This window comes from Festucalex cinctus, chromosome 4, assembly GCF_051991245.1.
Source record: "Festucalex cinctus isolate MCC-2025b chromosome 4, RoL_Fcin_1.0, whole genome shotgun sequence".
Classification (NCBI taxonomy): Eukaryota; Metazoa; Chordata; class Actinopteri; order Syngnathiformes; family Syngnathidae; genus Festucalex; species Festucalex cinctus.
Window position 1 is genome coordinate 1,099,012 of NC_135414.1, and position 12,820 is coordinate 1,111,831.

A 12,820-nucleotide genomic window follows, 5' to 3' on the forward strand; every position below is an offset into this window, starting at 1 on the left:
GTGTTTCTGTGCTAGTTTAGGCCCTTAAAATTGGCGTTGTTTTCTTGGCAAACAGCGCTTCGCCACGCCCACAGCGATTCGCGAAAACTCACAAACTTCGTGTTGTGACATCATTAGGCCCGAAACCCTCATCTGAGCAAATATGAGGTAGGTCCAGTTAACGTGGTTGGAGAAAAATGTTGAAGAAAAATCGTAAGAAAAAAAATCCCCATTAGGTGGCGCTATCAGTAAGATGAAATATAAGTTTGTAGAAGTGTTAAGGGCTGGACTCTCATCAAATGTGTGAAATTTTGAGAAGAGAGGATCATCTGGGTCAAGTTAAAGCAGCTTTTTTTCTCACGAAAAATCTGATTTTTGCGGCACCGTAATGGCCACACCCTTTGGCGAAAAGTTACAATATTCGGTGTGGGGCATGATCAACATCTTAAGGCTTTTCTGACCAATTTTCAACTGGATCCCTTCAACGAGCTTGGCACAGTAGCTAAAAACGTAAAGTATGACATTTATTGTCACCATTAGATGGCGCTATCTATACAACTGAATTTCATTGTATAGATGTTTTCAGGCCGTGACTATTAAGTTGCATGAGAAGTTTTAGATTTTTTGGAGCTTGAACATGGGAGTTATTAAGCATTTTGTCTTTCTGGACAAATGAAATTTTAAAGGCAATATTTGATGCCCCGCCCCCGTCATATAGTATTCCGAAAAGTCAAGATATTTTGCCCAGTTGTTGTCTCAGGTCTTGAGATGATACATGCCAAGTTTGAAGTCAATCGGATTAAAACTGTTTGCAAAGGGTGGAAAAGGATGACCACAGTGAATGTGCAAAAATGGGCCAAAATTGGACATTCAAAAATTCATAACCTCACTTCCTGTACATTTTTGCTACATGGTCCCAATTGACTTTTTGTGCGTCCCGGGATGCTGCAAGTGCCTGCCAATTTTTCGTAGCTCTATATAAAACTTGCCGGGGACTGGTTTTTTATTTTTTTTATGCTAGGGGGGCGCTATAGAGTCTCGTTGTTATGACAACATCAGAATATCAAATTTTTCGCGCGGGCTCGAAGAGTGTGCAAATTTCGGTGAGTTTTCGTAAATGTTTAGGTCCTCAAAAATGCGATCGTTTGCGGAGAATAAAGAAGAAGACGAATAACTAGAGCTGCGAGCAGCTATAAAGGGCCCTCGCAGCCCGGGCAACGTTGGGGTCCTTGCACGTTGGGGTACTTGCACGTTGGGGTACTGGCACATTGGGGTACTGGCATATTGGAAGCAAAATTTCTTTGAAAATGGCATAATAAACGTTTACATGTAGAATATTTTTTTTGCCAGTGTGTGTGTCAAGCTCAACGGGTTTTGGTGATTGTTAAGACCTGCAAAAATCAGCGTCCTTTTTTATTTTTAGGCAATGAGTTGCCCTGATTGGTTTTTTTTTGTAAAAGTGTATATACACATCATCGCTCGTTGTACTCATTGCACAATGTTACTTTTATTGTCCAAAGGGGCAATCAAAAATGAATAAAACAAAATGGAAACGTACATACGTTTGGATCGGTGTGAAGCCAGTGAACAATTTGAGTGGTGGAAACTAAAAGAATATTCATAAATGACTTAGTTATCACACTTAGAATGAGTGTACATTTTTTGTACAAAATACCGTATGTGGGGTATTTTTTTTATTTTTTTTATATAAGCCTCAAGGGCTAGGTGGCGCTGTATTTATAACTGAATGTTGTCATAGAGATACCTTCAGGCCTTGATTATAAGCATACATGTCAAGTGTGGGATTTTTTTTGGAGCATGTACCGTGGAGTTATTAAGCATATCCTTCATTCACGATATTGCTTTTAATGTCCATAGAGGCTATCAAAAATAAATAAAAATATATATATGTTTGGATAAGTCTGATGCCAGTGAACATTTTGAGTGGTGGAAACTAAAAGAATATTCATAAATGACTTCGTTATCACACTTAGAATGAGTTTACATTTTTTGTACAAAATACCGTATGTGGGGTGTTTTTTTTTCATGCCTCAAGGGCTAGGTGGCGCTGCATATATAACTGAATGTTGTCATAGAGATAACTTCAGGCCTTGACGATAAACATACATGTCAAGTTTGGGATTTTTTGGAGCATGTACCGGGAAGTTATTAACCATATCCTTTTTCATTGCGAAACACAAAATATTGATGCCCCGCCCTCATCCTATAGTATTTCGAAAAGTCAAGATTTTTCCCCCTGTCGTTGGCTCAGGTCTTGACATGGTCCAGGTCAAGTCTGAAGTCGGTCGGATGAAACGTGTAGAAGGAGTTGGCAAAAGTATGCCCCCTGTAAATGTGCTAAAATCGTAAAAAACGGGACATTCAAAAATTCGTAGCTAACTTCCTGTTCATTTTAGCATATAGGTACAAAAGACTTTTTTTGTAGGTCTTGGGCTCCCTCATACACCTAAAAATTTCCAAAGATCTTGCTTAAACGTACAACCGGGGCTGCTTCGTTAAAAATTTCTAGGGGGCGCTATTGAGTCATTTTTGTAAAAATAGCACAATACATGATAAAATATTGCTCATTTTGCCAGGCCAGATGTGTGTGCCAAGTTTCATGTGTTTCTGTGCTAGTTTAGGCCCTTAAAATTTGCGTTGTTTTCTTGGCAAACAGCGCTTCGCCACGCCCACAGCGATTCGCGAAAACTCACAAACTTCGTGTTGTGACATCATTAGGCCCGAAACCCTCATCTGAGCAAATATGAGGTAGGTCCAGTTAACGTGGTTGGAGAAAAATGTTGAAGAAAAATCGTAAGAAAAAAAATCCCCATTAGGTGGCGCTATCAGTAAGATGAAATATAAGTTTGTAGAAGTGTTAAGGGCTGGACTCTCATCAAATGTGTGAAATTTTGAGAAGAGAGGATCATCTGGGTCAAGTTAAAGCAGCTTTTTTTCTCACGAAAAATCTGATTTTTGCGGCACCGTAATGGCCACACCCTTTGGCGAAAAGTTACAATATTCGGTGTGGGGCATGATCAACATCTTAAGGCTTTTCTGACCAATTTTCAACTGGATCCCTTCAACGAGCTTGGCACAGTAGCTAAAAACGTAAAGTATGACATTTATTGTCACCATTAGATGGCGCTATCTATACAACTGAATTTCATTGTATAGATGTTTTCAGGCCGTGACTATTAAGTTGCATGAGAAGTTTTAGATTTTTTGGAGCTTGAACATGGGAGTTATTAAGCATTTTGTCTTTCTGGACAAATGAAATTTTAAAGGCAATATTTGATGCCCCGCCCCCGTCATATAGTATTCCGAAAAGTCAAGATATTTTGCCCAGTTGTTGTCTCAGGTCTTGAGATGATACATGCCAAGTTTGAAGTCAATCGGATTAAAACTGTTTGCAAAGGGTGGAAAAGGATGACCACAGTGAATGTGCAAAAATGGGCCAAAATTGGACATTCAAAAATTCATAACCTCACTTCCTGTACATTTTTGCTACATGGTCCCAATTGACTTTTTGTGCGTCCCGGGATGCTGCAAGTGCCTGCCAATTTTCGTAGCTCTATATAAAACTTGCCGGGACTGGTTTTTATTTTTTTATGCTAGGGGGCGCTATAGAGTCTCGTTGTTATGACAACATCAGAATATCAAATTTTTCGCCGGGCTCGAAGAGTGTGCAAATTTCGGTGAGTTTTCGTAAATGTTTAGGTCCTCAAAAATGCGATCGTTTGCGGAGAATAAAGAAGAAGACGAATAACTAGAGCTGCGAGCAGCTATAAAGGGCCCTCGCAGCCCGGGCCACGTTGGGGTCCTTGCACGTTGGGGTACTTGCACGTTGGGGTACTGGCACATTGGGGTACTGGCATATTGGAAGCAAAATTTCTTTGAAAATGGCATAATAAACGTTTACATGTAGAATATTTTTTTTGCCAGTGTGTGTGTCAAGCTCAACGGGTTTTGGTGATTGTTAAGACCTGCAAAAATCAGCGTCCTTTTTTATTTTTAGGCAATGAGTTGCCCTGATTGGTATTTTTTTGTAAAAGTGTATATACACATCATCGCTCGTTGTACTCATTGCACAATGTTACTTTTATTGTCCAAAGGGGCAATCAAAAATGAATAAAACAAAATGGAAACGTACATACGTTTGGATCGGTGTGAAGCCAGTGAACAATTTGAGTGGTGGAAACTAAAAGAATATTCATAAATGACTTAGTTATCACACTTAGAATGAGTGTACATTTTTTGTACAAAATACCGTATGTGGGGTATTTTTTTTATTTTTTTTATATAAGCCTCAAGGGCTAGGTGGCGCTGTATTTATAACTGAATGTTGTCATAGAGATACCTTCAGGCCTTGATTATAAGCATACATGTCAAGTGTGGGATTTTTTTTGGAGCATGTACCGTGGAGTTATTAAGCATATCCTTCATTCACGATATTGCTTTTAATGTCCATAGAGGCTATCAAAAATAAATAAAAATATATATATGTTTGGATAAGTCTGATGCCAGTGAACATTTTGAGTGGTGGAAACTAAAAGAATATTCATAAATGACTTCGTTATCACACTTAGAATGAGTTTACATTTTTTGTACAAAATACCGTATGTGGGGTATTTTTTTTTCATGCCTCAAGGGCTAGGTGGCGCTGCATATATAACTGAATGTTGTCATAGAGATAACTTCAGGCCTTGACGATAAACATACATGTCAAGTTTGGGATTTTTTGGAGCATGTCCCGGGGAGTTATCAAGCATATCCTTTTACATTGCGAAACACAAATTTTGATGCCCCGCCCTCATCATATAGTATTTCGAAAAGTCAAAATTTTTCCCCCTGTCGTTGGCTCAGGTCTTGACATGGTCCAGGCCAAGTCTTAACTCAGTCGGATGAAACGTGTAGGAGAAGTGGGCAAAAGTCTGCCCCCTGTGAATGTGCAAAAATCGTCAAAAATGGGACATTCAAAAATTCGTAGCTCACTTCCTGTTCATTTTAGCATATGGGTACAAGAGACTTTTTTTGTAGGTCTTGGGCTCCCTCATACACCTAAAAATATTCGTCGTTCTTGCTTAAACGTACAACCGGGGCTGCTTCGTTAAAAATTTCGAGGGGGCGCTATTGAGTCATTTTTGTAAAAATAGCACAATCAACAATAAAATATTGCTAATTTTACCAGGCCAGATGTGTGTGCCAAGTTTCAGGAGTTTTTGTGCCAGTTTAGGCCCTCAAAATTGGTGTTGTTTTCTTGGCGAACAGCGCTTAGCCACGCCCACAGCGATTCGCGAAAACTCACAAACTTCGTATTGTGACATCATGAAGACCGAAAGCCTCATCTGAGCAAATATGAGGTAGGTGCAGTTAATGGGGTTGGAGAAAAACATTGAAGAAAAATCATAAGAAAAACAATTGCCAGTAGGTGGCGCTATCAGTAAGATGAAATATAAGTACGTAGATGTCTTCAGGGCTGGACTCTCATCAAATGTGTGAAATTTTGAGAAGATAGGATCATCTGGGTCAAGTTAAAGCAGCTTTTATTGCCACGAAAAATTACCAGACTTTGCGGCACCGTAGCGGCCACGCCCTTTGGCGAAAAGTTACAATATTCGGTGTAGGGCATGATCAACATCTTAAGGCTTGTCTGACCAATTTTCAACTGGATCTCTTCAAAGAGCTTGGCACAGTAGCTAAAAACGTAAAGTATGACATTTATTGTCACCACTAGGTGGTGCTATATATATATAACAGAATTTTATCATATAGATGTCTTCAGGCCGTGACTATTAAGTTGCATGAGAAGTTTGAGATTTTTTGGAGCTTGTACATGGGAGTTATTCAGCATTTTGTCTTTCTGGACAAATGAAATTTTAAAGGCAATATTTGATGCCCCGCCCCCGTCATATAGTATTTCAAAAAGTCAAGATATTTTGCCCAGTTGTTGTCTCAGTTCTTGAGATGATACATGGCAAGTTTGAAGTCAACTGGCTGAAAAATATTTGCAAAGGGGGAAAAAGTATGACCACAGTGAATGTGCCAAAATGGGCCAAAATTGGACATTCAAAAATTCATAGCTCACTTCCTGTACATTTTAGGAAATGGCTTCCACTGACTTTTTTGTGCGTCTCGGGGTGCTACACGTGCCTGCCAATTTTCGTAGCTCTAGCTCAAACGGGCCGGGATTGGTTTTTATTTTTCTACGCTAGGTGGCGCTATAGAGTTGCGTTGTTATGACAACTACATAATATCAAATTTTTCACCGGGCACGAAGAGACTGCAAAGTTTGGTGAGTTTTCGTAAATGTTTAGGCCCTCAAAAATGAGATCGTTTACGGAGAAGAAGAAGAAGAAGAAGAAGAAGAAGAATTCTTACAAAAACAAGAGGGACCTCGCAGCGGTCGCTGCTCGGGCCCTAATAATTCTTACAAAAACAAGAGGGACCTCGCAGCGGTCGCTGCTCGGGCCCTAACTAGAGCTGCGAGCAGCTATAAAGGGCCCTCGCAGCCCGGGCCACGTTGGGGTCCTTGCACGTTGGGGTACTTGCACGTTGGGGTACTGGCACATTGGGGTACTGGCATATTGGAAGCAAAATTTCTTTGAAAATGGCATAATAAACGTTTACATGTAGAATATTTTTTTGCCAGTGTGTGTATCAAGCTCAACGGGTTTTGGTGATTGTTAAGACCTGCAAAAATCAGCGTCCTTTTTTATTTTTAGGCAATGAGTTGCCCTGATTGGTATTTTTTTGTAAAAGTGTATATACACATCATCGCTCGTTGTACTCATTGCACAATGTTACTTTTATTGTCCAAAGGGGCAATCAAAAATGAATAAAACAAAATGGAAACGTACATACGTTTGGATCGGTGTGAAGCCAGTGAACAATTTGAGTGGTGGAAACCAAAAGAATATTCATAAATGACTTAGTTATCTCACTTAGAATGAGTGTACATTTTTTGTACAAAATACCGTATGTGGGTTTTTTTTTTGGTTTTTTTTTATATAAGCCTCAAGGGCTAGGTGGCGCTGTATTTATAACTGAATGTTGTCATAGAGATACCTTCAGGCCTTGATTATAAGCATACATGTCAAGTGTGGGATTTTTTTTGGAGCATGTACCGTGGAGTTATTAAGCATATCCTTCATTCACGATATTGCTTTTAATGTCCATAGAGGCTATCAAAAATAAATAAAAATATATATATGTTTGGATAAGTCTGATGCCAGTGAACATTTTGAGTGGTGGAAACTAAAAGAACATTCATAAATGACTTCGTTATCACACTTAGAATGAGTTTACATTTTTTGTACAAAATACCGTATGTGGGGTATTTTTTTTTCATGCCTCAAGGGCTAGGTGGCGCTGCATATATAACTGAATGTTGTCATAGAGATAACTTCAGGCCTTGACGATAAACATACATGTCAAGTTTGGGATTTTTTGGAGCATGTACCGGGGAGTTATCAAGCATATCCTTTTTCATTGTGAAACACAAATTTTGATGCCCCGCCCTCATCATATAGTATTTCGAAAAGTCAAAATTTTTCCCCCTGTCGTTGGCTCAGGTCTTGACATGGTCCAGGCCAAGTCTTAACTCAGTCGGATGAAACGTGTAGGAGAAGTGGGCAAAAGTCTGCCCCCTGTGAATGTGCAAAAATCGTCAAAAATGGGACATTCAAAAATTCGTAGCTCACTTCCTGTTCATTTTAGCATATGGGTACAAGAGACTTTTTTGTAGGTCTTGGGCTCCCTCATACACCTAAAAATATTCGGCGTTCTTGCTTAAACGTACAACCGGGGCTGCTTCGTTAAAAATTTCGAGGGGGCGCTATTGAGTAATTTTTGTAAAAATAGCACAATCAACAATAAAATATTGCTCATTTTACCAGGCCAGATGTGTGTGCCAAGTTTCAGGAGTTTCTGTGCATGTTTAGACCCTCAAAACTGGCGTTTTCTTGGCGAACAGCGCTTAGCCACGCCCACAGCAATTCGCGAAAACTCACAAACTTCGTGTTGTGACATCATGAAGGCCGAAACCCTCCTCTGAGCAAATATGAGGTAGGTCCAGTTAACGTGTTTGGAGAAAAACGTAGAAGAAAATTCGTAAGAAAAAAAATTGCCACTAGGTGGCGCTATCAGTTAGATGAAATGTAAGTTAGTAGATGTCTTTAGAGCTGGACTCTCATCAAATGTGTGAAATTTTGAGAAGATAGGATCATCTCGGTCAAGTTAATGCAGCTTTTATTGTCACGAAAAATCTTCAGACTTTGCGTCACCGTAGCGGCCACGCCCTTTGGTGAAAAGTTACAATATAGGTCGCTTGCACATCGTAATGCATCATGGGAGTTTTTCCTTCGGGCGCCATATTGGGTGTCCGCCGGTTCACAAGGTACACTCGCGAGTTACACGGTAGAGCTTATCAACCTGATGTAATTTTCGCAGTATTTTCACGATTTACCGGAAGATCAAAAACAACGATACAGGCAGAAGGTGTCTCTGTGTGGCGGGATTGATCCTAATTACGTCCTGACCAAGGGTGATTTTTTTTTTTGACGGAGAAAGCTTGCTGGCCAAATGTGACATCTCTGGACATCTTTCCCTACCTCGTGTTGACAACATGCTCCATAACACGCCAACAAATCCCTGGAGGCTTACAATTATTTTGTAAGCGGGTGGATACAGAGTGTAAACTTTAACATCGCATCAGAAGAAACGGTTGCTGTTGCACGTAAGTAAACCACATGGTGTTGGTAATTCTGCACACAAAAATGTTGATTTGTTCTCAGGCTTCCTGTTATCATTGTGTTTACATGCACAGCTGGCTTTACCTGATGTGGTTTTTCTAATAATTTTATAACAGGCAAATATGGCAGAGCGTATAAGAATAAAAAGTAACTGCACAGCCTCCCCGTGGCTTAATTAAATTTAATGCTACCCTTTCACTAGTTACATGTTACTTAATCAACTTATTCTAAATGGTTAAGGTTAACCACTCTCAGAGGACGTATTTTTAGTTTGTTTCCAGTACAATAAAACGTGTTCATGGTAACTACTGAGCATACTGACAGCTTTTCTTATGATCTCACGGTTAAGGAGGCTGTCACAACACCCAATTTCTGTCTGGTGCCAGATGGCAACAATTCCCAATCACTTGTCACGACAACACCAATAGTATTACCAGGTATGTATGGCTTTACTTTTTGTAGTTTCTTATTTAATTCTATGTTTCATATTTTCATTACAATGTTTGTAATATTTTCAGATTCAGGCACAGATGAGTTTAACTGGACGGACTTCTGCGACTTTGTGGTGTGGACAAAGTGTGATTGAGCGAGTCCACCCAGATCGCTCGTTTTGGCCAGTTGGAAAAGCCAGAGTTTTTTTTTTCCCAAAATCCCCTCCTTACCTGAACTGCTCGGGAGAGCATTTACTAGATCAGCAGTGGACTTCCAGTGTTCCTGCTCAGCCGCTGTCACCTACCACTTGCTCATGTACTTCAAAGATGCGGAATAAAGTAGTTTTTTGTGCTGCAGCAGATTGTAAAATCAAATGATATCACTTGAAGTGTGCCAATCTAGACTGCCAAAAGGACAGTGGTTTTGTGACAAGTGTGAAACAAGGATTATTGGGAAAACTGTAACACAGTACTGGTACTTGTCTTACATTAAACAAATTTAAAAGAGAGCAACTTTTTCCTCTGTACATAGCATAATGAAAGTCATTGCGTACCCCATCAACATTACATCATACCGTCATCTCAGGATGGTAGGCACCTGTGCTAAAATAAACTACATTAATTAACAGTTCAATTTTTAACCCTGAAATTACTACATCTAATCATTATTCACTTCATTTTTTGTGCTTTTAGAAATAATAGAGATTTATGCCATTACTTTAAGAGGGACCATATTGCACATTGAGTCAAATCCTGTCATTTGTATTATGTATAGCTTTGTAAACAAACCCAACAATAGAATTTGTATAAACGCTGCCTTTATTAGCGCCAAACAAACAGTCGCATGTTGTCCTCCTCCAATGCTTTGATGCCCGCCTTCGTTTCCATCATGTCATTGGCAATCAAGTCGGTGTGGCATGAGATCCCTAAAGAAAAAAATAAAGAAAAGAATCACAAAAAAATACGGTACCAGTAATAGGTTTAATATAGTAAAGTAGTATAGTTTTTTTGTCAGTGTAAAAGAAATGTACACATTTTGTTGCATTTTTTAATGTATGAACATTGCTACAGGCAAATACTTATTTCTATAAACACTTCCAAATGTCTCTAAAATATAAGGTGCGTGTACACACACAAACAAACACATACATTCACTCATGCATACAATATATCATGTAATGAATTCTGAGTGGCATACCAGAGTCAATGATGTCAGCAGTACTTGAGGGTACAGGTTACTGGAGCCATCTGGCTGCATAACTGCAACAATCTCTGCCACTTCGAGTCGTCTTTTCTTTGCTTGTCTCTCCTGTGCACGTTCATATCTTGGCACCGACTGGGCTGAGACATAGATGTTGTAACTTGGGACCCAACTTTAATGTTGGAGCCCAGTCGGGATGATTGGACAGAAAAACGGGCGCAGGGCGACCTGTTAAAATAAACAAATATATAAACAAATAAAACATGGAAAGACTGGTTATTTTACCGCAGTAGGGTGGCCGTGAATAAGTTCTTTAGCATGATGTGTAGGCTACCGGGGGTCTGTTTTCTTGCATCACCCCCTTCTGTCTCTTTTTTCCTAGTTTACATTTTGCCACCAAAAAACATGTTATCGGCATTAAGAGCCCAAGACTAATCAATCCAATTTCAGCAGTAAACACTTTGCACTGGCACTACTTGGGTGAAAATGTTCGATGTTAGCTTTCGGCTAACGTCCGCTAGCCAGCTTGTACTACCGAACTTGCTTGCTCATGAATCCAAAACATAAGCAACTTGCCCATATATGGGCGGTCGAAACGTTATTAATCCTCATGCATTAAATAAAGGTAAACAAGCTTACCGCTCACAAAGTGATCGCTGCACACACGAGCCCAAAGTAACGACTTCCCTCCGGAGTCCGCACTCCTCTGTCTCCAGGCCCTGGTTCCTAGTTATTTTCGGAATTCGGAAAAAAGACCGACCATTTTCCCCCTTGGCTTTGTTCGAACAGCCAACGATGCAGCAACAATGTACCATTTTAAACGCAGAAAACAAACGTGATAGATACGTGTTAGACCGAATCGCTACGTAAATGGAGGCCACCCAGCATGGCGACTACGAGAAATCCGAGGCGGAAGTGACGACATGTGCAAGCGACCTATTCGGTGTGGGGCATCATCAACATCTTAAGGCTTTTCTGACCAATTTTCAACTGGATCCCTTCAACGAGCTCAGCACAGTAGCTAAAAACGTAAAGTATGACATTTATTGTAACCACTAGGTGGCGCTATATGTATAACTGAATTTTGTCATATAGATGTTTTCAGGCCGTGACTATTACGTTGCCTGAGAAGTTTGAGATTTTTTGGAGCTTGTACATGGGAGTTATTCAGCATTTGCTCTTTCTGGACAAATGAAATTTTAAAGGCAATATTTGATGCCCCGCCCCCGTCATATAGTATTTCGAAAAGGCAAGACTTTTTGCCCAGCTGTTCTCTTAGGTCTTGAGATGATAAATACCAAGTTTGAAGTCAATGGGATGAAAAATGTTTACATAGGGGGAAAAAGCATGACCACAGTGAATGTGCCAAAATAGGCCAAAATTGGACATTAAAAAATTCATAGCTCACTTCCTGTACATTTTATCTACATGGTCCCAATAGACTTTTTTTTGTGCGTCTCGGGGTGCTACACGTGCCTGCCAATTTTCGTTGCTCTAGCTCAAACGTGCCGGGCTTGGTTTTTATTTTTCTATGCTAGGGGGCGCTATAGAGTCGCGTTGTTATAACGACTTCATAATATCAAATTTTTCGCCGGACCTGAGGAGTGTGCAAAGTTCGGTGAGTTTTCGTGAATATTTAGGTACCCAAAATCGCGATTGTTTGCGGAGAATAAAGAATAATAATAATAATAATAATAATAATAATAATAATAATAATTTTTACAAAAACAATAGGGACCTCGCAGCGGTCGCTGCTCGGGCCCTAATAATAATAATAATAATAATAATAATTTTTACAAAAACAATAGGGACCTCGCAGCGGTCGCTGCTCGGGCCCTAATAATAATAATTTTTACAAAAACAATAGGGACCTCGCAGCGGTCGCTGCTCGGGCCCTAATAATAATTCGAACGAAAAACAATAGGGACCTCGCAGCGGTCGCTGCTCGGGCCCTAATAATTTTTACAAAAACAATAGGGACCTCGCAGCGGTCGCTGCTCGGGCCCTAACTAGAGCTGCGAGCAGCTATAAAGGGCCCTCGCAACCCGTGCCACGTTGGGGTATTTGCACGTCGGGGTACTGGCACGTTAGGGTACTGTTTCATAAGAAACCGTCTAAATTGTAAATGTTTTGCCATGCTTTTTGTGTTTGTTCACATTGCTATGGAATGCTTTGTCGAGGTATTCGGCTGATAGGTATGCCTCCCAATATTCACACATCTAGCTGAATCATATAAAAAAAAAAAATTCTTTGCAAACAATGCATCGCTACAGCAAAGGCGTGCCACGTTGGGGTACTTGCACGTCGGGGGTACTGGCACGTTGGGGTACTGTCAAATAGGACAAGGACCATCTAAAATGTTTTTGACAAGCCTTGTGTGTGCAAAGTTTAATCAAAACGCAAAATATGGTGCGCAATTCCCAAAATAAATTCAAAATGGCGGACTTCCTTTTAGG

At 40.1% G+C, this 12,820-nt stretch overlaps 1 protein-coding gene and 1 long non-coding RNA gene across 4 annotated transcripts in view; one reads left to right on the forward strand and one right to left on the reverse strand.

Annotated features, from left to right (window-relative positions):
- The window catches only part of efl1 (elongation factor like GTPase 1), a 371,901-nt gene that overhangs the window by 62,969 nt on the left and 296,112 nt on the right, over positions 1 to 12,820 (forward strand). The gene's annotated exons all lie outside the window — the stretch shown is intronic.
- Positions 9,946 to 11,281, reverse strand: LOC144017058 (uncharacterized). Its single transcript, XR_013283080.1, has 3 exons — positions 11,004 to 11,281; positions 10,362 to 10,592; positions 9,946 to 10,089 (listed from the first exon to the last, which is right to left on the reverse strand). It is a non-coding gene; the product is annotated as an uncharacterized LOC144017058 (long non-coding RNA).